The sequence below is a fragment of the Malania oleifera genome, unplaced genomic scaffold, assembly GCF_029873635.1.
Source record: "Malania oleifera isolate guangnan ecotype guangnan unplaced genomic scaffold, ASM2987363v1 ctg264, whole genome shotgun sequence".
Lineage (NCBI taxonomy): Eukaryota > Viridiplantae > Streptophyta > Magnoliopsida > Santalales > Ximeniaceae > Malania > Malania oleifera.
The window spans coordinates 1-27,260 of record NW_026651820.1 but is presented as its reverse complement, the minus strand read 5'-3'; the positions used below and the strand labels follow the sequence as shown (position 1 = coordinate 27,260).

The 27,260-nt window shown below is 41.7% G+C and overlaps 1 pseudogene; it reads right to left on the bottom strand.

Moving 5' to 3' along the window:
- Positions 1–17,008: 17,008 nt before the first annotated feature.
- On the bottom strand, positions 17,009–23,869 carry LOC131147147 (uncharacterized; annotated as a pseudogene).
- Positions 23,870–27,260: the final 3,391 nt, after the last annotated feature.

Here is a 27,260-nt window from a genome sequence, read left to right as displayed (position 1 = left end):
AAGATAAGGAAGTTTTTTGGAAGCTGCAGAGGCAATTTTTCCTTTTGCTAATTTACCTCCTGATTCAAAACCAATAGGTTATAAATGGATCTTCGAAAAGAAAATGAAGGTAGATGGAACAATTGAAAAATTCAAAGCAAAGTTAGTAGCTAAAGGCTTTACACAAAAGAAAGGCATAGACTATTTTGATACTTATGCTCCAGTTGCTAAAATTGCAACTATAAGAGTCTTGCTTGCCTAAACTTCCATCTACAAATTTGAAATCAATCAAATGGATGTAAAAACTACATTCTTGAATAGAGAATTGGATGAAGAAATTTACATGGAACAGCTTGAAGGTGTTATCATGCTAGGAAATGAATCTAAAGTATGTAAATTGGTTAAGTCTCTTTATGGACTTAAACAAGTCTTAAAACAGTGGCATGAAAAATTTGACCAAGTTATTCTTTCTAATGGTTTTAGAATACATGAATTTGATAAATGTATATATAGTAAGTTCAATAGAAATAAAGGTATAATTATTTGCTTTTATGTTGATAGTAGGTAAAATTATTTGCTTATATGTTCATGATAGATATTGAAAGTATTGAAAGTTCTAAGAAACTGTAATCATCTAATTTTGATATGACAGATATGGCTAATGTAGATGTGATTCTAGGTATTATAATAATTAGAAACAATGATAAATTGATTCTCACTCAATCACACTATCTTGAAAAAATAATGAAAAAATTTAATCTTTATGACTGCAAACTTGTTAGCACACCTTTTGATGCAAATTTGAAATTATATCCTAAGACTGGTATAGCAGTAAATCAGTTAGAATATGCTAGAGTTATTGGATGCTTGATGTATGCTATGACTTCTACTAGACCTGATATAGCATTTGTAGTAGGTAAACTTAGTAGATATACTAGTAATCCTAGTAATATTCATTGGCATGCTATATATAGAGTATTATAGTATTTGAAAAATACTATGGATTATGGCATACATGATGAAGGATATCCTACTATTTTAGAAGGATTCACATATGCCAGTTGGATAATTGATCGTAATGATCATATATTAACCATTGGGTGGATATTCACCCTTGGTGGAGGAGTTATCTCTTGGGGATCAAAGAAGCAAAGCCTTATAAAAGATTCCACTATGACATCAGAATTTGTGGCTTTAGCTTCTTGTAGCAAGGAGGCAGAATGGCTTAGGAATTTGTTATTAGAAATTCCAATTTGGCCAAAACCTATGCCACCTATATCTTCGCATTGTGATAGAGAGGCAACTTTGTCATGGGCATATAGTGATATATATAATAATAAATCCAAACATATTGGCCTAAGGCATAGCTATGTGTTAGAATTAGTGTATTCCCAAGAGGAGGGATGAATAGAAATTTTAAAATTTATCTCCTAGGTTAAATGAAATACCTGTATAATACAACCTAGGGTCTTTCTATGCAATTCCAAATGCGCCAATAATATAATGTGCAGAAGTTTAAATCAAGCGCATCATTCACACCATAATATACATGTACGGTAAATATAAAGTGCAGAAATATAAATAAGGCACACGATATGTTATCGGGGTTCGGCCAACTGTGTCTACGTCCCCGCCTCTAGCTCGAAAGCCCGAGGATTCCACTAAAGGCTCACTTAATAGGTGAAGCGGCACCAATTACAACCAGGTCAATTAGCACAAGGCTGACTTCAACCTTTATAACCAGGTCAATTAGCGGGGTTGACCTCAACCTACACTTTAACAGGATGGTGCACCTATCTTTCCTAACCGGGTCAAAGTCAATCCGGAACTATTTCACAGGGCTAGTCTCCCTCTTCAGGCCCGTGCATGGAAATACAACAGTATTTTGCTCAATCAAGTTGGTACAGTGATTGTATTTTCATGTAAAGTACATATATACCCAATATGCGCAAGCAATAATCAATCCACATCAAACATATAAGAACTATAAGCTCAGTGGTGTAATATATCAACTCTCAAATATATTTGCTATCGATGTAGTCAGTGCGTGAGAGTGCAAACTAGTTTGATCTTTGTATCACAATATGTATTCAATCTAAATACTCAAACAAAGATATCAATCAACTCTCAAATATTTCAATCAGCAGAATAACTCAATCACATAAAGCTTAAGCAACGTATATATTTGGTTTGAAAAAAGGGATTCAATCTTTGTTTTCAACAGAAGATATAAGTCAATGAATATTGCAACAAAGATTTTTATTACATAAACAAATATCTTTAAAAGGGTATGTTAAGATAAATCACACAAGATATTTGAAGATGTTTTGAAAAAAATTTGCAATCCAAAAAACAAATACCAATTTCACAAGATATTGCAATGAATATGTAATACTCAGAAGTTTAATGGAAGTCTTCTTATGAGAGACTTATTAACGAAGTCCTCCAAGAATACTTAGGTTTAGCTCTTAAGAAAATTGAATCAATTAATTACAAACAAAAGGAGAGCAAACCTTCTCAACATTCAAATCAACTTACAAATGATTTCGATAATATAGGAAGGTAAGATTGAGTGTAAGGAGTTTAGAAATGAGTAGTATGAATTTTGGATTTTGAGAGAAAATTTGCTAATCTGGTTTTCTAATCTACTTGCTAATTATTCCAAATGAAGGGGTATATATAGACTTTTCTTGAATTATAACCGCTAGAGACATGGATGACATAATTAGGAAAAATTTAACATTATTTAATTATTTTAAACCTATTTTACCGAGTTAACCACAGTAAAAAAGTAAGTCTAACCCGAGAGCACCGGTCAACCAGGACAAGTTTGGTCGATCCAAGTTCTTGGGGTTTGGTCGACTAGGCAAAAAATGAACTGCCCGTTCAGTCATCGGACATGTATGTCCGAAGGGTGATTTTTCAATATTTTTGAGGTTCGGTCAACCAGGGTCAATTTGAACTAGACTGGTCGGTTGACCATACCGTTGGGTTCCCACACGTGGGAACTCGGTCGACCAGGTTGGTGCAATGTAATTTTCTCTCTGTCAACCAGGAAGTCAACATTTTGACTTCCTTGGAGGTTCGGTCGACCGGGGCCAAATGAACTATAGGAGTTCGATTGATCGGGCTGTGGTCAATCAATTGACTCGGTCCAAGGTCGGTTGATCGGGCATTTTTGTACAGGGCAGTTCGGTCAACCAAGTGTGCACATTTAGTGCATTTCGGTCCTGTTTCAAGCATTCAATCACCCTAATCAAATGACCAATCATATGTATACATGAATGAGTATCCTAGGGTCATTTCTAGGCCTTTTTGATTGCATCAAAAAAAATCGAGTGTCTACCGACCGTTCCTTAAGGTCTTTATATGGTCATTTTGATTTTCATGAGATGTGTAGAGACCTAAAGTCATTCTAAGGTCTTTGAGCATGTAGTTCCTATATGCATGAAATGTAAGTTATTACAGACCTTTTCTTAATTAAGTATTACAAACCCGAATAGAAATTACAACAATTAAATTATAACTAGGGTCTTCATTTTCCTCTGGGTCTCCGAGTGCCATCATATGATATCGCCAAGATAAACCTGCACATCAACTCGACATACATTAAATACCTGAGTATTTGTCATAATCAAAACAGAGTATGACCCATAGGGTCAACACTATGTGAGTCAATTAATTACTGATGGTGTAATTACCATAGATTTTGTGAGATCAAGCCAAAATTTGACTGATCCATTAACAAAAGGACTTGCAAGAGACATGGTTTGGAAGACAACAAAGGGGATGGGACTTAAATCCATAACCCATAGTCACCAATGATGGAAACTCGACTCAATACTTGAAAATTTCAAGCTCTCGAGTTCAATGAGCAAAGTACATCATATGTAGTGACTGAAAGCACTAAAATGTATATGTTTCACATAATCCATCCCAAGGAAAATAGTGTTTTGTACCTGTAATGTGAAAAAGTGAAGGTTGAGCTTAAGCTCTTAATAGGTTTATAATAGGTTCTATGAAATACTTTAATTACAGGGGTACCTTTGATAAACCTACCTATATGAGTGTCGAAAGTGGTGCCGCTTCCTATGAGAAACGGATTTATCTCTAGAGCGCTCATCAAACTAGGATATAGATGCAAGGCCAATCCACGTGTCGGCTTTTGGAAACACCCAAAGATCTGATAATTTGTGTGTTATATGTATCTGGTTAATCAAAAGAGGATTGCTAGTTCAAAGTTCGTCTACTATGTAATCCTGATTAATTTTGATATGTATTCACTAAGTGAAAGTTCAAGTTCTAAAAACACCTTCATTTATGCATAAATTATCTCTTATCTGAATAAATTATTTTTCATCTATATTTTGAAAATGGTGGGGAATGTTGAAATATTTTCTAAAATATACGATTTTATGAGTGAGTTTTTAAAGTCTTCCTTTGATGAATCTTCTAAAGCATTTAAAGTTATGTGGGTTTGTCCCACATTGGAAAAGTGGAAAAGGCATGTTTTGTCTATATAAAGACAAAGTTAGCTCCATGAAATATGTAGAAAATTCATCATTCTCTTCTTCTCTTTCTTACATAAAACTTTCACAAATTCTATCTTCCTAAAATTTGAATTATATTATCTGAAGAAACAGAATTGCAGAAAAATTTGTTCGGATAACTCTAAGGGTGTTTTGTGATCAGTTTTCATTTGTGTATAATGCAAATTGATATCAGATTATAATATGTACTCCATTGTATCCTAAAAACGTACTTGCTGACTCAATACACACCAATTTGGTGGGGGCAAATAATGTTTTAAGAAAAACGATATTGTAACGTGTCTTGAAGCGAATTTTAGTGGGACTCCTTTTACCAGAATGAGCCAGTGTGATAGCAAAAAAGATAAGGAATTTTTTTTGGAAGCTGTAGAGGCAATTTTTCCTTTTGCCTCAAGCATCAGCAAATCCTTCAAGCCTTTAAAAACATAGAGATGATTTCAACAAATGCCTCTATAATATGCTGCTATAGGCTCCATTTTAATTTGTTATTTTCTCTTTTTAACATTTCATTTTCAAAATCTTTAAAAACAATTTTTTTACGTCGATTGAGTGGTCAACGTTCGTAGGAGATTTTCATATGAAAGTCTATTTAAAACCTCATAATTTCTTAATTCATGTGTTTGGTTAACAAAACTTTGAATTTTTTTTAAAACCCTCCTTAGATATCAACCTCTAAATCATTTCCTTAAATTCCATTAATTTGTAGACTCTCTAATAACATAAGTTTAGAAAGGGTTTTTATATATAAATTTGGTCACAAAAGAATTAAACAATTTTTATATATTTGTCTATATATAAATATACAAATAGTATACAAGGCATCTGCAAACTTGTCAATAATTGAGAAGGAAGAGAATTGTGATTATGGAAAAATATTTTGATCTAGAAATTACTAAAAAATAGGATTTTTTTTTTTTTTTGAGAATTTTAGTTAAGAATACTAATTAAAGATGCAATCAGCCAAGTACTTAAGAATATATATTAGTATGTTCTTTTTTGCTAATTTAAAGGAGATATGATGAAGATTCTTTGTGCATACAAAATCTTTTTGGTAAGAATAAGATATTTTGCTTAATTAAGGTAAGTTTAGTAGTCCAATAATTATAATTGGTTAATAAATTGTGTCTGATAAATGTTAATTGTTATAGGTTTATTTTAACTTTTCCTTTCTAATTCCCATCTTACTATTTTGCAATTAAATTTAATGCTTGACAAAAAAAAATCTTATCAATTGTTCATATAATAGAATAGCGTGAGAGTAAAATACATATGATATAAGAACGTAATATAGATATATATATATATATATATATGTAATTAATATAAAAAAAAATGTTTGCCCTATTTCATGGGAATTTAGTTTTGTGCCGACCACTTTGGAATAGTTTGCACACAAAAAACTATATCAACTAGAAAGCTTTTGAAATAATTACTAATAATTTAGATATTGAGGATGTGTTTAGAGTACGGATTTCAGGCATTAAATTTAGACCTATGTGAATTTAGACAAAATTTATTATAATTTTAAGAAAGTTTTTCTAAAAAATTCACATAAACTCAAATTTAAGAGCCAAAACTTGGGAAAAGGAAAATATTTTTAATATGGTTGTAGAAGTGAAATAAAGTACGCATACTTTTATTGCAGGTGCTTACTTGAAAAAATGCATTTGCTTGACATAAAAAAGATCTTTAATTTATGAATATGGACAAGAACCATAGTAAAAAATCTTCTAAAACTTGTGAACATTTATGGACATTCAAGCTTCTTTTGGGCTTAAATTTGAAATGTTTGTACACTGTGATGACAAATAGGAAATTGCATAACTAAATATGGTATGCAGTAATTATGGAAATACACAATAATAATAATAATAATAATAATAATAATAAATATGACTTTAAATCTAGCTCTATATAAAGTCCAAGGAAATCAAAGTCTGTGCTCATCTGCAATTTGTTTTAGGGAGCGAAAATTCAAAAAATGATTTTCACTGCGGTCTTGAAGTTCTTGGCATCGATGGTGGATGGTTCGTTTATTTTAGGAGATTTCAATTGCAAAGATTTTTGCTAGAAGTTAAAGAATGAGGAGAAGGTCTTTGCTTTTGGCAAGTCACCGAAACTCAAGTAGAATATTCAAAAATAATTCCATTAAAGAAGTGCGAAATTGCTGCCTCGATGGATTTGAAGAGCAAGCTCAATGTCGCGACGTCCCGGACCCGACCCAGAGAACCAATCTCTGGTTTAAAAATGGGTTCGGCTTGCGAACTGGGAAAAATGAATGTGTAGTTTGAAAATGTGAATTTTCGTGAAAAACGATGTGTGGTGGAGTCGCCACTAACCTTTTGAAGTGTGGTTAGAACACTTGATTACTACCCCGTTAGGGGTAGAATCGGTCTACGTCACCAAAGTTAGGTTCGGGAGTATGGTTACGCAAGGGGAAGGTATTAGCACCCCCTACACGCCCGTTCTTACGAATGGTACCAGATTAATAAAGAGTTTTCCCGAAATAAATGTAATAAGCCTTTAAAGATCACTCCCTTTCAAAAGTCAAAAACAAAATGAAAATATTATATAGGTATTCCCTCAGAACCGGGGCAATCTAGTACTCCGAAGAGTCAATGTTCTCGTTTGCAATCATCGGGAAGGAAAATCGAAAATAGGATACAAAATACGCTCCCGAGGATTTTGAAATCTATAGGTTTTTTTTTTTTTTTTTTTTTTTTAAGTATCAAAAATACTATTTCGGGAGGTTTTTGAGATTGGTTCGGGATTGGAATGAATTTTTCTTGTGCCTAAAAAGATATTTTTGTGATTTTTCCTAAGTGTGAAAATGATTTTTGATATTTTTCCCGAACTTTCACAATAACACAAATGAAATCAATTGAAACCAAAATGTGAAAATACTTTTGGAATTTTTGAAAATTTCATGATTTTTGTGAATTTTATGGATACAACAATAATATACAAGCGAAATGGAGAAAACTGGGGTGAACCAGTTTGGGAATGGTGAGCCGGTCAAACGTTGACCAGTGTGGGGGGAAAAAACCAGTTTAAGGTCTTGGTCGAGACCAATGATTTTTCGGAATCTTCCAATGTCCTTCCGAATACAACAGAATTTTAGACAACAATCACGAAAGTCATGGTTTTAAAGATATGACTTTAGAATGTATTTTTGAAAATCTTGAATGTAGGGAAACAAATCTAACCTTTGCCAAACATGTTAGAAACTTTCTTGGATTTTCTTCAAAAATTTTCAAAGGTAAATAAGTTTCAAAGCTTTAAAAATTTTTGAATTTTCTTTGAAAATTTTTTCTGAATTTTTGTGTCTTTTATGAAATTTTTTTTTATTTTTTGTTTTTTTTATGAGTTAAAAGGAAGCTATTTAAAGTAAAGAAAAGTGAAATAAAGTCAAATAAACCAACAGAGGCCGATTAGGGAAAGGGGGATGGAAATGTAACATAGGAAGAGAAAGTTCATTGGTCTTACCTATCGTCTTTCTCTCCTTCGGTCTTCTTCTCCTGTCTGTGAATCCGCAAGGTTAGTCTACAGCGCCTTCCCGAGGGTTGTTCTTGAGTTTCGACTCGAGGCACTAGGGAATACCTTCTTCAAATGGAGTGACCCGGTACCGGTAGGAAAAGGGATCAATCGATCGCTTGATCTTCTTTCGTTTTCCTCTGCTCCGGTCTTCTTTTCCTGTTGATGAGTCTACTAGGGCCGCTCTACAACGTCTTCCCGAGAGTTGTTCTTGAGCTCTGATTTGAGGCACTACGGGGTGCCTTCTTCAAATGGGGTGACTCAACACCGATAGGAAACGGGATTAGTCGACCTCTTGATTTTTACTCAAAAAAAAAGACTAACTTCACAAACTCGTGATAGAAAACTTCAATATTTGAAATCTTCTCCTTACCACCACTAAGAGCTCCTTCCTTGTGCTTGAAATGAGAGGGCTATTTATAGGCTTAGCTTGGGGCAAGCATAGGAAAGAAGACATAGGGGAGTTATGATGGGGGGAACCAAGTATGGGAGGAAGAATGATGAAGGGAAATTAGCATGGGAAGAATGATAAAAGGAGAAAACATGACATGTGGTGAGTGATGATGGAGGGAACAAAGTATGGGATGAAGAATAATGAAGGGAATATAGTATGGGAAGATTGGTAAAGGGAAGAAACATGACATGTGGTGAGTGATGATGGAGGGAACAAAGTATGGGATAAAGAATAATGAAGAGAATATAGCATGGGAAGATTGATAAAGGGAGGAAACATGACATGTGGTGAGTGATGATGGGGGGACAAAGTATGGGATGAAGAATTATGAAGGGAATATAGTATGGGAAGATTGGTAAAGGGAAGAAACATGACATGTGGTGAGTGATGATGGGGGAACAAAGTATGGGATGAAGAATTATGAAGGGAATATAGTATGGGAAGATTGATAAAGGGAGGAAACATGACATGTGGTGAGTGATGATGGGGGGACAAAGTATGGGATGAAGAATTATGAAGGGAATATAGTATGGGAAGATTGGTAAAGGGAAGAAACATGACATGTGGTGAGTGATGATGGGGGAACAAAGTATGGGATGAAGAATTATGAAGGGAATATAGTATGGGAAGATTGGTAAAGGGAAGAAACATGACATGTAGTGAGTGATGATGGGGGAACAAAGTATGGGATGAAGAATTATGAAGGGAATATAGTATGGGAAGATTGGTAAAGGGAAGAAACATGACATGTGGTGAGTGATGATGGGGGAACAAAGTATGCTTGCATTTGACAAATTAAAATAAATAAATAAATAATAATAATAATAATAATAATAATAATAATAATAATAATAATAATAATAATAATAACATGAGGGTTCTAGAAGCTGTGTGGAGCCCATCGGAGATGTGTGGGTCCCACGCGCCATGTGGGGTCCACAAGCCGTTTGAGGGTTACAAAAGCCCGAGCTAGCAAGGCACCGGATATGTGGATCCGAACTAGCATACCAGAGGGGGTAACGTGCACCGGATGTAGGAATCCGAGCTAGCGTACCAGGAGAAGTGGGGCCCACAAACCGTGTGGGGCCCAATTGAGATATGTGGGGCCCACAAGCCATGTGGGACCTAAAAAGATGTGTGGGGTCCACAAGCCATTTAAGGGTTATAGGAACCCGAGCCAGTAGACACAAGCATGCCAAAAGAGGTAACGTGCATCGGATGTAGGAATCCGAGCTAACGTACCAGAGCAGGTAACGTGCATCGGATGTAGGAATCCGAGCTAGCGTACCAGAGGGGGTAACGTGCACCGGATGTAGGAATCCGAGCTAGCGTACCAAAGAGGGTAACGTGCATCGGATGTAGGAATCCAAGCTAGCGTACCAGGAGAAGTGGGGTCCACAAACCGTGTGGGGCCCAATTTGAGATATGTGGGGCCCACAAGCCATGTGGGACCTAAAAAGATGTGTGGGGTCCACAAGCCATTTAAGGGATATAGGAACCCGAGCCAGTAGACACAAGCATGCCGAAAGAGGTAACGTGCATCGGATGTAGGAATCCGAGCTAGCGTACCAGAGCAGGTAACGTGCATCGGATGTAGGAATCCGAGCTAGCGTACCAGAGGGGGTAACGTGCACCGGATGTAGGAATCCGAGCTAGCGTACCAAAGAGGGTAACGTGCATCGGATGTAGGAATCCAAGCTAGCGTACCAGGAGAAGTGGGGTCCACAAACCGTGTGGGGCCCAATTTGAGATATGTGGGGCCCACAAGCCATGTGGGACCTAAAAAGATGTGTGGGGTCCACAAGCCATTTAAGGGTTATAGGAACCCGAGCCAGTAGACACAAGCATGCCAAAAGAGGTAACGTGCATCGGATGTAGGAATCCGAGCTAGCGTACCAGAGCAGGTAACGTGCATCGGATGTAGGAATCCGAGCTAGCGTACCAGAGGGGGTAACGTGCACCGGATGTAGGAATCCGAGCTAGCGTACCAAAGAGGGTAACGTGCATCGGATGTAGGAATCCAAGCTAGCGTACCAGGAGAAGTGGGGTCCACAAACCGTGTGGGGCCCAATTTGAGATATGTGGGGCCCACAAGCCATGTGGGACCTAAAAAGATGTGTGGGGTCCACAAGCCATTTAAGGGTTATAGGGACCCGAGCTAGCAGGCACAAGCATGCCAAAAGAGGTAACGTGCATCGGATGTAGGAATCCGAGCTAGCGTACTAGAGCGGGTAACGTGCATCGGATGTAGGAATCCGAGCTAGCGTACCAGAGGGGGTAACGTGCACCGGATGTAGGAATCCGAGCTAGCGTACCAAAGAGGGTAACGTGCATCGGATGTAGGAATCCAAGCTAGCGTACCAGGAGAAGTGGGGTCCACAAACCGTGTGGGGCCCAATTTGAGATATGTGGGGCCCACAAGCCATGTGGGACCTAAAAAGATGTGTGGGGTCCACAAGCCATTTAAGGGTTATAGGGACCCGAGCTAGCAGGCACAAGCATGCCAAAAGAGGTAACGTGCATCGGATGTAGGAATCCGAGCTAGCGTACCAGGAGAAGTGGGGTCCACAAACCATGTGGAAAGGTTTTGACATGAGGTCTCCTCGGAAAGGCCTGGTTAAAATTGGGGTGTCGACAGCTGCCCCTCTTTATAGGTCTTGTTGCTTTGGGGTAACAGTAGGAACTCTCCTACGTTATTTATAGCAACAGGCCTATAAAGATAAAAGACACCTATTTTAGCCAGGCCATACAACTGACCACATGTCGTGTTCTGAGTAGAGTCATGTGCTAAGTAGGAGGATGGAGGGTGACCCGAATTGAAGACCTGGCATGATCTAGTCCATCCTGGGAAAACATAGATCGAATGGTTGAGGAGGGGTGCCACGTGTTAGTGACTGAGGGGCTGGTCAAATGTGACCTTGATCAAGGCGTGGCATAATCCTGACCATCCTTGGAAAACACAGATCGTGCGGTGATCAGGGTGGCCACGCAGACTTTTTGTGTGTGGGGGGAAAATGAGCCACGTGTTGGTGACTGATTGGCTGGTCAAACGCGACCCGGATCAAGGCATGGCACAATCTTGACCGTCCTTGGAAAACACAGATCGTGCGGTGATCAGGGGTGTCACGTGTCAGTGACTGAGTGGTTGGTGTATGTGGATGTGGATCAATGACGTGGCCCAATCCAAGCCATCCTTGGAAAACACAAATCGTGCGGTTGAGGACCGGTGCCACGTGTCAGTGGCCGAGTGGCTGGTCAAATGTGACCGGGATCAAGGACGTGGCCCAATCCAAGCTATCCTTGGAAAACACAAATCGTGCGGTTGAGGACCGGTGCCACGTGTCAGTGGCCGAGTGGCTGGTCAAATGTGACCGGGATCAAGGCATGGCACAATCCAGACCGTCCTTGGAAACACAAATCGTGTGGTGATCCGGGTGGCCACGCGGACTTTTGCTTGTGTGGGGGGAGAATGAGCCACGTGTTGGTGATTGATTGGCTGGTCAAACGTGACCCGGATCAAGGCATGGCACAATCTTGACCGTCCTTGGAAAACACAGATCGTGCGGTGATCAGGGTGGCCACGCAGACTTTTTGTGCATGATGGAGAATGAGCCACGTGTTGGTGACCGATTGGCTGGTCAAACGTGACCCGGATGAAGGCATGGCACAATCCTGACCGTCCTTGGAAAACACAGATCGTGCGGTGATCAGGGTGGCCACGCAGAATTTTTGATCGGACGGATGATGGGTTGCCACGTGGTTGAATCTCGTGGCTCCGAGGCATTGGATATTTAAACCAAATTTTTAGTTCTGTTCATTTTACTGCATTTCATTCTCTCGAACGCCCTCTCTTTCTCTCTTCTCTCTTCTCTCTCCTTTCACCCTCTCTGTTCTCCCCTTTCAATCTCTGTTCTCTAGGCTTATTTGCTGCAAACTCAAAACCCTAGCCCCTCCGTGATTTCTTTTCTACTCTTGCCTATCTCCAAGCTCTCTCTCTCTATATACCGTTCTTCAGAGACCTTAGATCTTGGCAAACTTAAGATCCCAACACCTTTAGAAGTGATCCAGCTCCGATTGGCCTCCTATTCTGTTCTCACGGTCAGATCTGGAGAGATCTGGTGAAGCCCAGACAAATGATGGTCACCGGGAGTGGCCCGGTAAGGAAGATCCGCACAGATGCAAGGGGAGTTCTTCCGAACTCCCAAAGGAGATAAGTTCTTTCTTCCTTCCCTTTATATATATATATATATATATATATATATATATATATATATATATCTCAATGTTGTGTATGCTTTATTACTGATTTGTTGGAAATTTAGGGCTTGAGGTATTTCTGGTTAGGAAGTTAGGTTTAGGGTTTCAGTTGGGGTGGTGAGGTCGAGGATGAGTCAACTCATCTTCGAGTTGAGTGAGTTGAGTGAACTCGGGGGGTCACGGGCGAGCCACATGGGCTCTATCACGTGTTCAGGTCACGTGCGGTCTTTGGGATGGAATTGGGCCCGAGTTTGCTTTTCAAAAAAAATGGGCTTTGATTTTTTAAAAATGGGCCGGCCCAATTCAGAAAGAAACAGGGCCCAAGTCATTTTTAAAGCAGGCCGGCCCACTTTTCCTTTTAAAAAATAAAGCCCGTGTCTAATTAAACGGTTAGACTTGGATGGAGTTTTAAAACTGGGCCGGCCCAATTCAGAAAGAAACAGAGCCCAGGTTATTTAAAACAGGCTGGCCCAAAACAGGTCCCAAGTCATTTTTAAAATAAGCCGGCCCACTTTTCGAAAAACAAAAGCCCGTGTCTTTTAAAATGGTTGGGCTTGAATTGAGTTTTAAAATCGGGTCGGCCCAAAAGAGGTCCCAAGTCATTTTTAAAATAAGCCGGCCCACTTTTCGAAAAACAAAAGCCCGTGTCTTTTAAAATGGTTGGGCTTGAATTGAGTTTTAAAACCGGGTCGGCCCAAAAGAGGTCCCAAGTCATTTTTAAAATAAGCCGGCCCACTTTTCGAAAAACAAAAGCCCGTGTCTTTTAAAATGGTTGGGCTTGGATTGAGTTTCAAAATCGGGCCGAGCCAATTCAGAAAGAAATAGGGCCTAGGTCATTTAAAACAGGCCGGCGCACTTTCTCTTTTCAAATATAAAACCCAAGCTTATTTAAATAGTTGGGCTTTGTGCAAAACAAACAGGCTTCGGGTTCCTTTTTAAAAAAAAGAAAAACAGGCCCCAAGAATAAATGCGCCCCCACCTTCTTCTTTTTCTCTTTCTTTTCCTCGACTTTAGGTATTATGACTGCTCCACATCTTTCAAAATCCGCCTCGGGATTATTTTTCGCCGCCTTGTGAACATAATCCTCCACTGAGGGGACTGCACAACTCCCATAGCTTACCTCGCTCACAAATTTTGGGGGCTTCTCGATGCACGTCGCCTCTTTCGTCTTTCTGTCAGACACACACTTAGCATGGCAATCCTTTTTATCCTATTTAAACGGACTTCCTCTCACACTTAAACACCACCAGCAAACTCCACGTGCAATTGTAACCCATCTTTGGCCATCCTCTGTTACGAGAAACCGTACCTTGACCATCTCAAATCTCTCAACACTCCTAAACGTTTCTCATGGCTGGGGCCTCATCTTCCAAGCGGGTTCCTGATTTGAATGTGGCACCAGAGGTGCCATTCTGTTCTAATGCTCTCGGCTCCTTCCAACTCTCTCCTCAGTTCCAAAAAGAAATGCTGAGGAATGAGACAGTACTGGCCTCGATGTCTGATCCCGGCATAGCCAACCAGGCACTCTATCACAGTGCCCAGGCGATGTCCTCAACATCTCACCTAGCCCGTCGTCTGCAGAGACAGAACGAGACTGTGACCCTCCTTGGGAATGAAACCTACATCTTACGGACGAAATACCAAGAGGAACAGCAGAAAACGAGGGAGTTAAGGCAAGAAAATAATATGTTAAAACGGGAGGTTGATGATTTGAGAAAAATGGTAGCAGTTTACTCCAACGACCTTGGGCCTAGAATAGCTGAGTTAGAGAAAAGCCGGGAGGACATCCAGCGGGAGCAAAAACGGCTCAAAATCATGGCGTATGGAAAAGGTCCGACTTCTCGTTCTTCAGCCTGAAATGAAAATCCGTCTGTACGTGACCTGGAAAAGATCATTTTTTTGTTTTGTTTTGTTTTTGTTTTTGTTGTTTTTTTTTTTTTTTTTTTTTTTTTTGTGGGTTTTGGGAGAGTTCTGGTTGTAATCTCCCAGGACCATGACTGTAACCACGGTATTCCTCCGCCATAAGTGAGGGCAATTAATAAAATCTGAGTGTTTTCTCTTTCCCATTTTTTTATTTTTTTATTTTTATTACTGAGGACAATAGTGTTGCTGGTACACTGAACCGGGTTGTAATATCCTCTGAATGGCTTGTTATGGATGTAAAAATTTGGGTCCCGAGGGTACAACGACCAAACCCCTACGCTGATTGGCTATGGATGTAACAGGATTAATCAAGAATTTATTCAATCAGGCAAGTATGAATGAATGGTGCTCTACTGCTATATGTATGCGTGTTACTAAATTGCGATGCTTGAATGCAGGGGCATGTTGTTATATATACATGATGCCTGTTACATAATATGTCTGTATGCTGCTTCCTATAATGGGAATGCCTTTCACTAAATGCATGAGGATGCATGAAGTGCATGCATGAAATGTATGAGGATGCATGGCCCTTCTTCTCGATCCCGGATCTTGGCCACACTTTTAGGTTCTAGTATGGCACGATGGTACCCGACTTCGCCTTAAATGGAACTCAACAACTGCCCTGGTTTCATCCATACACTATTAGTCTTTACCGCGTTTCGGATTCCAAAAGGGTTTCGAAATCTGGCCCAGTGCTTTTCTCGTCACGGGTCTGACCATTTTCAAATTTCTACAGGCACTCAAAATCTGCCCCAGTGTCTGACTGTCAGTACTTTTTCCGAAGATACTCAACCTTTGTTCTGTCAGCTCTTTCTCAAAATCCACAGAGGCTCAATTTCTGCCCCAGTGTCTGGCTGTCAATACTTTCCATGATCTTCCAAACTTAGGGATTGTTTAAGATCTAACTTGGTAGTTAATCACTGACGCTTCCACAGATTCCCAAACCTCGAAGGAGTACGCCGAATCTGACCCAACATTCCTTCATTACCGATGTTTGACATGCTTTAGGCTCCCCATTGGTGCCTGAACACCCTCCTGGTGTATTAGGTTCCTGATTTTTGACCTCAATAAACGGGGAATCACTAATAATGAGAATAATCATGCATTTATGTCTTTAATGTGCTGAATCAGGACGTCAATTTGTGCGAAATAGTTGTTCTGTTACATTCAAAATTTATTCAGGAAAAAGATAAGTTTTACAACAGCATCCCTTGTTTTAAAAGGTATCGACATTAATTTGTGAAAACTAAAACCTCTTGTTTTCGCGAAAACTGCCCCTGTTTCAACTAGAAGGAGACTGGCCCTTTTGGTACTGTAAGGTTGAATAGTGCCTTTAGGTCCATTGTTTGCTCAAGGTTTATTTTGGTACTTTGCTTCACATTTCGATCTCTGGATGGTCTTTAAGACTCGGGACGAAACGTAGGCTTAGGGATTTAGGTTTTCAGAAGAATAAGGAAACCAAGGCTCAAAAACCCATCCCATGGCAACAAATCCTGCCCCAGTTTGGGGCGAGACATTTTTGCGAGAGTTTGACCGAACTCGTCCTTTTGAACAAGCTGCCTACGTACCTTTTCAGGATCAGGTCATTACGTAGTTCAGACTCGTCATTGAGTCTGACAAATCATTAGAGACAACAACGTATACCAATCTGGTCAGGACTTCATTTGGACCGTAATGTAGGCTGGGGGGTTATAGGTTAAAGAAGAAAAAGGTTAAATAAGGCTCAAAATCATAATTTTCATTAAGAGTAATTTGGTCAAGGATCACATGCGTAGTATGTCCTTTATTTTCTTTCTCTTTTCTTCTTTCTCTTTCCATGTGCTTTTACTGCTCCCTTTTGTTTTTCTCTTTCATGAAGGGATTTTGTCATTTTTGTTTGAACTTCATTTGGGACTGATTTCTTTTAAACTGCCCCAGTGTGTGGTGTGATCCTTTGACGGGTTAATCAATAAATGAATTTTTCAGGCTCAAAAGGGCTTGCAAGAGATTTCTTCTTTGAATTTCTTTTGGGTAGCAGAAAAATGGCCTGCCATCATTTTGATAGCCCATTGTTGTCTCGCATGATTTGTCTGACCCTTGAAAATCCCAACCCGGTTTAAATTTTGGGAAATGACTTTTTCAAAGAAGATGGTTTTGATTTCAAAGCTCAAAAAGGTTCATCAAGTGATTAAAAACATTAGGTTCTTTAAGGGAGCTGGTGGTCCAAAAATGGCCCTCCGTCATCTAATCGAAACAATGAGCAAAGAGGGAACCTATGAAATAACACTGTGATCCTTTCATTAATTTCTTTTGGAGATGTATACAACCATTAGGCATAATATTTCTTTACAGCATCAGAGTTAACAGGGTGCAATAGGTCAGTTCCGTCCATATTTGCTAACAGCAGGGCACCTCCTGAGAACGCCTTCTTTACAACGTAAGGCCCTTCATAGTTTGGTGTCCACTTGCCACGAGGGTCTGTATGAATCGGTAAAATCTTTTTCAGCACTAGGTCCCCCTCCTGAAACTGTCGGGGCCGCACTTTTCGGTTAAACGCTCTCATCATCCTTCTTTGGTATAGTTGTCCATGGGCCATGGCGGCCATCCTTTTCTCCTCAATCAAGTTTAACTGGTCATATCGGGATTGTACCCACTCTGCCTCAGCCAACTCTACTTCTTTTAGAACTCTTAGAGATGGGATCTCAACTTCTACAGGGACCACTGCCTCCATTCCGTACACCAAAGAGAAGGGAGTAGCGCCCGTGGAGGTTCTAGTCGTAGTCCTGTAAGCCATTAGGGCGAAGGGAAGCTTGTCATGCCAATCTCTGTAAGTTTCTGTCATCTTCTCCAAAATGTTCTTAATGTTTTTGTTGGCTGCTTCCACCGCGCCATTCATCTGTGGTCTATAAGGCGTTGAATTGTGATGCTTAACCTTGAACTGATTGCATAGCTTGGTCATTACTGCGTTGTTCAGGTTCTTGGCATTATCCGTGATTATTCTCTCAGGAACTCCGTACCGGCAGATCAACTCTCTTTTGACGAAACGACTCACTACATTCTGTGTGATACTGGAATACGAGGCGGCTTCTACCCATTTAGTGAAATAATCGATTGCCACAAAGATGAAACGGTGTCCGTTACTGGCTTTTGGGCTTATTGGCCCGATCACATCCATGCCCCAGGCTGAAAAGGGCCAAGGTGCGGAGAGAACATGAAGTGGGGCTGGTGGGACTTGGATCCGATCACCGTAAACTTGGCACTTATGGCACTTTCGGGCGTAGTCAATGCAATCTCTCTCCATGGTCATCCAATAATACCCACTCCTAAGTATTTTTCGTGCCAATGAGTGGCCTCCAGCGTGGGTACCGCAGACTCCCTCGTGAACCTCACGCGTGACTTGTTGGGCTTCCTGTGCCTCTACACACCGTAGGAGGGTCATGTCATGATTTCTTTTGTACAAAACTTCACCATCTAAGAAGAAACCCATGGCCAACCTTCTAATAGTCCTCCGATCATTATTGGATGCCCCTTCGGGATACTCATTTTTCTGGATGTAGGTTTTGATATCATAAAACCACGGTTTTCCGTCGGCCTCCTCTATCACCGTGCAGTAGGCAGGTTCGGGTTGTACTCTGATATGAATAGCTTCGATCTTCACCCCTTCTTCTACCTTGAATAAAGCTGCCAGTGTGGCTAGTGCATCAGACATTACATTGTTTTCTCTTGGTGTGTGAGAGAAACTGATACTGTCAACCCTTCTATTATCTTTTGAATGTACTCTCGATACGGTACTAACTTGGAATCGCGAGTTTCCCATTCTCCGGTTAGCTGGTGAATGACTAAGGCCGAGTCTCCTCTTACTATTAGTCGCTTGACACCCCGATCTAAAGCGGTCTGCAAACCCAATATACATGCCTCGTATTCGGCTATGTTGTTAGTACAAGGGAAGATGAGCTTAGCTACCACCGGATAATGTTTCCCATCTGGTGATATGAGCACTGCGCCTATCCCACGTCCCCAAACATTGACTGCCCCATCGAACAACATCCTCCATTCTTCGAAGTCTTCTTCCTCTTGGGTTAGGGAGTTTATATTCTGGTCTGGGAATTCGAACTCCATAGGTTGGTAATCCTCCACGGCTCTTTCAGCTAGGTATTCGGCAATGACACTACCTTTGATAGCTTTCCTGGTGACATAAGAAATATCATATTCCGTCAACAACATCTGCCATCGTGCTACTCGTCCAGTTACTACGGGCTTTTCAAACACGTACTTTATTGGGTCCATTTTGGAGATCAGCCAGGTGGAGTAATACAAGGTGTATTGCCTCAGCCTACTGACCGTCCATACCAAAGCGCAACATGTTTTTTCCAGATCAGAGTACTTAGACTCATAATCTGTGAACTTCTTACTAAGGTAATAAATGGCCCTTTCTTTCCTCCCGGTCTCATCATGCTGGCCCAATACGCAACCCATGGAGTTTTCTGAAATCGCCAAGTACAAGATTAAAGGCCTTCCGGGTACTGGTGGCACTAGTACTGGGGGATTCAAAAGGTACTCCTTTATTTTTTCAAAGGCCACTTGACACTCTTTGTTCCACTTTTCTGGGTTGTTCTTTCTCAGCAGCTTGAAGATGGGTTCGCAGGTGGTGGTTAATTGAGATATGAACCGAGCAATGTAGTTGAGCCTACCTAAGAAACTTCGCACTTCCTTTTCAGACTTTGGGCTAGGCATCTCTCGAATGGCTTTGACCTTGTCAGGATCTACCTCAATCCCTTTCTCACTTACTATAAACCCCAATAGCTTCCCGGACGTAGCACCGAAAGTACATTTTTCGGGATTTAACTTCAATTGGCACTTCCGGAGCCTCTCGAACAATTTTTCCAAGTTTAACGCATGGTCTTTCTCATTTCGCGACTTAACGATCATGTCGTCGACATAAACCTCAACCTCCTTGTGCATTAAGTCATGAAAAAGGGTTACCATAGCCCTCTGGTAAGTGGCTCCGGCATTTTTTAGTCCGAATGGCATGACTTTATAGCAGAAAGTCCCCCATAATGTGATGAAAGTCGTTTTTTCCTTGTCCTCAGGTGCCATCCTAATCTGGTTGTATCCGGAGAATCCATCCATGAATGAAAATAAAGCATGCCCTGCAGTATTGTCCACCAACACATCAATGTGTGGGAGAGGGAAGTTGTCCTTAGGGCTTGCTTTATTTAGATCCCGGTAGTCGACACAAACTCGTACTTTACCATTCTTCTTGATTATTGGGACAACGTTGGCCATCCATTCAGGGTACTGGGCTACCTCCAAGAATCCTGCCTCAAGCTGTTTCTGTACCTCCTCCTTTATCTTGAGTAACATCTCCGGCCGCATTCTCCTCAGTTTCTGCTTTACTGGCTTTGAATCTGGGTGAAGTGGGATCTTGTGGGTTACTAAATCCGTATCTAAACCTGGCATGTCTTGGTACGACCAGGCAAACACGTCTCGGTATTCCCTTAGTAATTCAATCATTTTGTCTTTTTCTTCACCCTTTAGTAGTGCTCCGATTTTCACCTGCTTGGGCTCTTCCTCAGTTCCAAGATTAATCATGACGGTGGGATCGCTACTGGTCAAGGTTGGTTTTTCATCGGACTTTAACATTCTTTCCATTTCAGGGGACAAGTTTATTTCTTGATCTTCAACTTCGGTTTCATGGATTAGATTTTCAAAGTTAATGTCAATTACTTGGCGAGGGATTCTGGTGTTGTTATTTTCTTTATTCCTGCATGAAATTAACAAACAAATTTCGACAGTTGACTTCCAAAATGCACATAAATGACAAGAAATGCATGATTCATTTTCATTAAAGAGCTTCCCCGATTTTTCAGTGGCCGGGGGAATACAAAAGAAAAGTAGAACTAAACAAATCCTGAAACAAAGATCATTACATGATGATATCTGGTAAATCAAAAGAACTCCAGTTCTGAAGCTGTACTCCTGGTTGGAGATGATGGATCCACTCTGTAGAAGTGTTCGACGGGACTTCAGCATCCAATACTGATATACTTAATTGCCGCAATTCTGCCTCCAGGTTGGATTGACTGCTTTTTACGAAGGTTTGGCTGATGGACGGGACGTACAGTCCTTCCTTGGAGCTTGTTTCACCAGTGATTCTTTCCACCCTCCGCATCTTCTTCTCTTCAGCTTTCTTCCTTCGGTCTGCCACCGTAGGTATGTAGCCAAGGCCATATCTGTCTTTGACTTCCTTAAGCATTAACGGCTTTCGGATCCCCTGTAGGTATTTTCCGAGCCCTTTTTCTGGATGGTACCCCTGTCTAATCATTTCGGACGCCATCATATGCACTGCGGCGGGGATCTGAGGGTGTGGGATTGGAGATCCTTCTACTATAGTTGTGACATTTATGATCTCAAAGGCTCGGAATGAGTCCTCCAATGCCTCCTCCGTGACTTCCACATAAGGAGTGGAAGTGGGCTTTGTTATCATAACATCGGTTTCACCATATACACAAACCAGTTTCCCATCTACTACAAATTTGACCCGTTGGTGCAGAGAAGACGGAACTGCCCCGGTGTTATGTATCCACGGCCTCCCCAACAAGCAGCTATAAGACGGGGTTATGGCCATGACTTGGAATGTAATGTCGAAGGTGACTGGTCCAATTTGCACAGGAATTTCAATAGATCCCACCGATTCCCTGCGGGTGCCATCGAAAGCCCGCACAGTCAAATTGTTTTGCCTTATGTAGGACGGGTCAACAGGCAGTTTTTGTAGGGTCGTCATGGGCATGACATTCAAAGATGACCCATTATCAATCAACACTCGTGCAATCATGTGATCTCGACATTTAGCGGAAACGTGCAACGCCTGATTGTGCCCTTGTCCTTCCACGGGGATCTCCTCATCAGCGAATGTAATGTAGTTGGTAGCCGTAAGACCACCAATCACATGGTTAAAATTATCGATGCTGATGTCTTGGGGAATATAGGCCTGATTAAGAGCCTTTAATAGGGCTTCCCGATGGGCTTCCGAGCTCAACAACAGTGATAAAACAGAGATATGGGCTGGCATCTTCTTCAGTTGATCAATAATGTTGTATTCACTGTGTTTAATAATCTTCAAGAATTCTTCGGCTTCCTGAGATTGAACTGGCTTCTTCAGGTTCCTATTCTGTTCTTGGCTAGGTTGCACCTTCTCCAAGACCTTCGGCGTATAAACCCTTCCACTTCTGGTTATCCCTCTTGCTTCAGCAGCACTGCTAGTTTCTCCTTCGGTGCGTACTTCACAATTGTATCTCCATGGCACTGCCTGGTCACTGTGGTATGCGAAAGGGCGAGGGGCTGAGATCACTACCCGAACTGGGGCCTCTGGGACTCGTGGGGTTTTTCCCATGATGGGGATAAATGGTCTATTGGTGAATTGGGGATGGTCAGATTCCCCTATGACTGAAACTTCATTTGTTTTCTGAACGCGGCTAACTTCCACTCGTTTGCTGTCAATCAAGCTACTTAGAAAAATCCGGAAAGTCTCACATTGTTGTACTGATCTTTTCATAGTATTCTGGCATGTGCATGGGGCGCCTTTAGGGCAAATAGCCTTTAACCCTGCTAGGCCTGCCGTTGTCAGTTCACTATACACCCAGTCTAGCGTCATTTGCTCCCATCTTCTTTCGAATTTTTCCCCATCTTGTTCCTCGATCATTCCGACATTGTCCTTCCCATGGTCAGGCAAAGGATTCTCTTGAATACCAACCGGCTTCGCATCGAATGACAACCAACCCGCATCCTTCAAATCTTGCACCTTGTGTTTGAAGGCCCAACATTGGTCAATAGGGTGCCCTGGAGAATTGGCATGGTACGCGCATCGGACCTCGGGATTATACCAGTGTGGGGGAGGATTTGTGAGAGGAATCCCGGGGATGGTAGATATCATCCTTTGTTCTAAAAGCTGGGGGAATAAGTCTGCGTATGACATGGGAATCGGTTCCAATCTCCGAAAACTCTTGGGTGTATTCCTCGTGTGTGTTTGCTGGCTCGGGCGAGTTGGTATGTTCGGCTGGGTTGGCACAAGCGTGGGGGCCACAAACTGGGGTCTGGGGCCCATATGCAGTGTTTGGTTTACTACTGGTTCCATGTAGAAATTTCGCCTAGGTTGTTGACTTCGGCTTCTCTGTCTTAGGCTTCTCATAGGTCCCTGTATCATTTGGGTCTCTTCTTCCTTTTTACCTTTGACCCACTTCTTACTTGGGCCATTATCGGTAGTGCCAGTCTTTATCCGTCCAGCTTTGACGTCGGCTTCCACTCTGGCCCCTGCCGACACAATGTCCATGAAGTTATGAGGAGTGGACCCTACTAGATGTGAACGGTAGGGATCTTTTAACGTCCCTACGAACATCGATATTGCCTCACGGTCGTTGACCGGAGGGTCCACTTGAGTGGCCGCGTCTCTCCAACGGTGTGCATACTCCCTGAAAGTTTCTGTTGGCTTTTTTTCCATTTCAGAAAGAAACATCCTGTCTGGAGCCATTTCCAAGATATGACGATATTGCGCTTCAAAGGCATCGGCCAAGTCACCCCACGTGCGGATCTGGGCCTTATTCTGTTGGACATACCATCTAGCCGCTGTCCCGGTAAGACTGCTTTGGAAGCAATGCATCATCAACTTCTCATTATCGGTATAGGCGGCCATCGACTGACAATACATCCGGAGGTGGGTCTGAGGGCATGTGGTCCCGTCAAACTTCTCGAAGTCTGGCATCTTAAACTTTGGAGGAATGACTACATTAGGGACTAGGCAGTAATCTGAGGGTCTGGCGGTACTGGTGGTCCGAGTCCCCTCTATGGCCCTTAGCCGTTCTTCTAATTCGTCACAACGGTATTCCGTCGCAGTCTTGCTTGTCCCTACACCCGCAACCGCTGATGAGGGCATCCCTATTCCTGTCACTGCTGGGATAAAAGGTGGCGTGCCATGCGGCGGTTTCTCTAAGGTGAATGGGGGCGGACCAGAAGATTGCCCCTGAATTGGCGTAAAACCGGGCGGGTGGATAAGGTCATTTTCTTCTTCATGATCCTGATCTTGGACTGTCTTCCCTTTGTTCAGCAATAGGTCCAATATCTTCTTTACTTGATTGCTCAGCTCTTCCTGCCCCTGCTCGATCCCCAGAACACGGCTCTCTAACTGTTCTGCCATGGCCTTAGCTTTTCTGCGGGTGTTGTATCGGTGCGTACTTGCCTCAATCTTGCTGGATCTCAGTCACGTCCAACTTGTTTCCGCCTCCCTGTTCATGAAAACCCGCATCCTTCAGAATAAATGCATGTAATGGATGTTTATGAGTATGTATGAAAAAGGTGCAATCATGCAGTCCTATGTGCTTTAGCCAAGGTTTTGAAAAAAATCCTTATCATTTCTTTCAAATTTTCATACAACTTTTAGTGAGAAAAATAGAAAACTTCCAACTAGTCTACACAGGTGTCAGATCCTGATTTCCTGGTCCGCTCTTAATGAGGTAGCCTGAATCGTCTGGGGTTGGTTCTGACTTTGTGAGAGCTGCACTTTCCACCTTCTGTTTCAGTGCTTTGTACTGGGCTTCCCAATAGTTGGCCTTGTTTACACAAGGCTCCATCTTTTCAAGTACTTTGTTGAAATAGTATCTCTGTTTTTCATACTGCTTCTCTAGGTCTCGTATGTACTGAGATTTTTCCTCAATTTCTGCTCTTGACTCCCTCAATTGTTGGACTTTTTGATCAAGCATCTTTTGAAGTCTCTGCTTCTCTTTTCTCAAAACTGCCGATGCTTTCTTTGATGGCGAGCCCTGAATCTTTGGTCGCTTGCTTGGTTCAAGTTGAGGATCTACTGGACCCTGTTTTGGAAACTGTTCTCTGGAGGTCATTCTTTTAGACGGACACATAGCTTCTCTCGACCGTTTCTCGTCTGTCAGAGTTTTTTCCTTGCACAGGAATCGAGGGTCCACCCTGTCACGTTTCCATAGTTCATAACTCTCCTGGACTCCCGAGTTCTGACTGGTTGCTTCGACTATGTACACATGCCTCCATGATACAAAGAATTCCCGGATCTTTCTTTGGCTATCATCATCCTCATATGTGAACCGAGCGTCCGCCAGTCCATGGGTCATGGGCACAAACTGTGTTGCGCCTACTTGCCTTCGGAACATGAGTGGTGCATAGGATATTCCACCCCAGGGACCTAGCAGTGGGACCCAAGGAAGGTTTCCACATCTATATATCACTTTGGGCTGGTCGATCCACGGTGCCTGCCATACAATCCCCTTGCTGACTAGATTGTGAAGTCTGTCTTTCCATTCAGTCCTGCTGGCATGTTCCTCCCAACGAGCTACTTCGAACTCTGCTAAAGGTATTCTGATTGTTGAGAAAGCAGCGCGAAAGAATCCCTGGATGCATGGCAAATGGCTCATCATCCACACATAAAGCAATGGCACACAGCAGGTCAAACGAGCATGTCTCCTAATTCGGCATCTGTTAAGAGATCGGAACGTTTCAGCAAGAATACCGTAGACTGGGTTCACCCCTTCCTTTACTTGTGCTACGAAGGCAATGGTGGCATGATCGATGATTCCTAGTTCCTTCGGGAAGATAAGTAGGCCGTAGATGGCTAACGCTAGCAGATGCAGTTGGACTTCTTCCTTTCCTTCCTTCTTCATCAACTCTTTCAGGCTTTCCCAAGTGACCTTTGAGTCTTCCCAGGTTCTGGACCTTAAGCTCGGTGGCCCTGAACAAATCCTTGACAACAGAGGTTCGAGTGGGTGCGTACGTTCTGTAAGGCGTTGGCAGTTTGACCAGATGCAATAGTGAAGTGTATTCTTCTATGGTGGGAGCAAGGTCTACCCCATCCAAAGTAAAGCAGCAATACGACGGATTCCAAAATTCCACCAATGCTTCAATCATGTGGGAGTTTACGGAAACATGCAATAGAAAACCGATGTGCCCGTACGTCTGAGAAAAAGTCAATCGTCTCTGAGGCGTCCACCCTTTCCAAATGTCTCTCAGCTCCTTTAAGGAATTGGATCGAGCGTTGATGTCAACCCTGTCTGGTATCTCAGGCACCGATTCCTCACTTGTGCTGTCGCCCCTCTTCTTTTGTTGACTTTCGGAGTACAATTGTACCACTAGTTCGGTTTCATGATGGACTACTGTGCTCCCCATGAGTCGGATTTTAAACAGAACCTTGGCCAAGCAGATGGGAATGCCTAGAATGAAATGCAGGATGCAACATGTTTTAAATCTCAAGTTATAATCATATTAAATCATAGGGAGAAGGATGGAGCCTCTGTCTTAATCCCGGGGTAATTATGTACATAAGGTCCTCCGAGGCTCTACCCTAGGCAAGGGATTATGGAAAATCATGTGTGGTTAAGCTCTAACCCTTATTGAAAAAGGTCCCCAGATTGAAACTTCATCCTCCCTCACAGAGGTCCGGAAAAAGCTTGCACTGAGCGGAGTGGTTCGCGGGTTCCCATAGGCCATGCCACATGGGAACTGGCACTATTACACTCCTTTCTAATCCTAACTGGGAAAGCCCGGGTGTAGAGCTGTGAGAGTGTGTGAGTTTAACCATTTCAACCTACACCCCCTACCCCCACATCCATCCATTATTCAGAACATTCATGCATATGTAACCAAATTTGTACAAAAATGAACGGGAGTAATCAAAAAGGTTTATTTAGATTTGAGATCGGGATAATTCTTAATTAATCATTGGCTTAACTCTCAACGATCCCCAGCGGAGTCGCCAAGCTGTCGCGACGTCCCGGACCCGACCCAGAGAACCAATCTCTGGTTTAAAAATGGGTTCGGCTTGCGAACTGGGAAAAATGAATGTGTATTTTGAAAATGTGAATTTTCGTGAAAAACGATGTGTGGTGGAGTCGCCACTAACCTTTTGAAGTGTGGTTAGAACACTTGATTACTACCCCGTTAGGGGTAGAATCGGTCTACGTCACCAAAGTTAGGCTCGGGAGTATGGTTACGCAAGGGGAAGGTATTAGCACCCCCTACACGCCCGTTCTTACGAATGGTACCAGATAATAAAGAGTTTTCCCGAAATAAATGTAATAAGCCTTTAAAGATCACTCCTTTCAAAGTCAAAAACAAAATGAAAATACTATATAGGTATCCCTCAGGAACGGGGGCAATCTAGTACTCGAAGAGTCAATGTTCTCGTTTGCAATATCGGGAAGGAAAATCGAAAATAGGATACAAAATACGCTCCCGAGGATTTTGAAATCTATAGTTTTTTTTTTTTTTTTTTTTTTAAGTATCAAAAATCCTATTTGGAGGAGGTTTTGAGAGTGGGGCGGGAATTGGAGATGAATTTTCTTTGTGCCTACAAGATATTTTTGTGATTTTTCCTAAGTGTGAAAATGATTTTTGATATTTTTTCCCGAATTTTCAAAATAACAAAATGAAATCATTGAACCAAAAGGTGCAAATACTTTGGGAATTTTTGAAATTTTTCATGATTTTTTGTGAATTTTATGGATACAACAATAATATACGCGAAATGGAGAAAACTGGGTGAACCAGTTTTGGGAAATGGAGGTCCG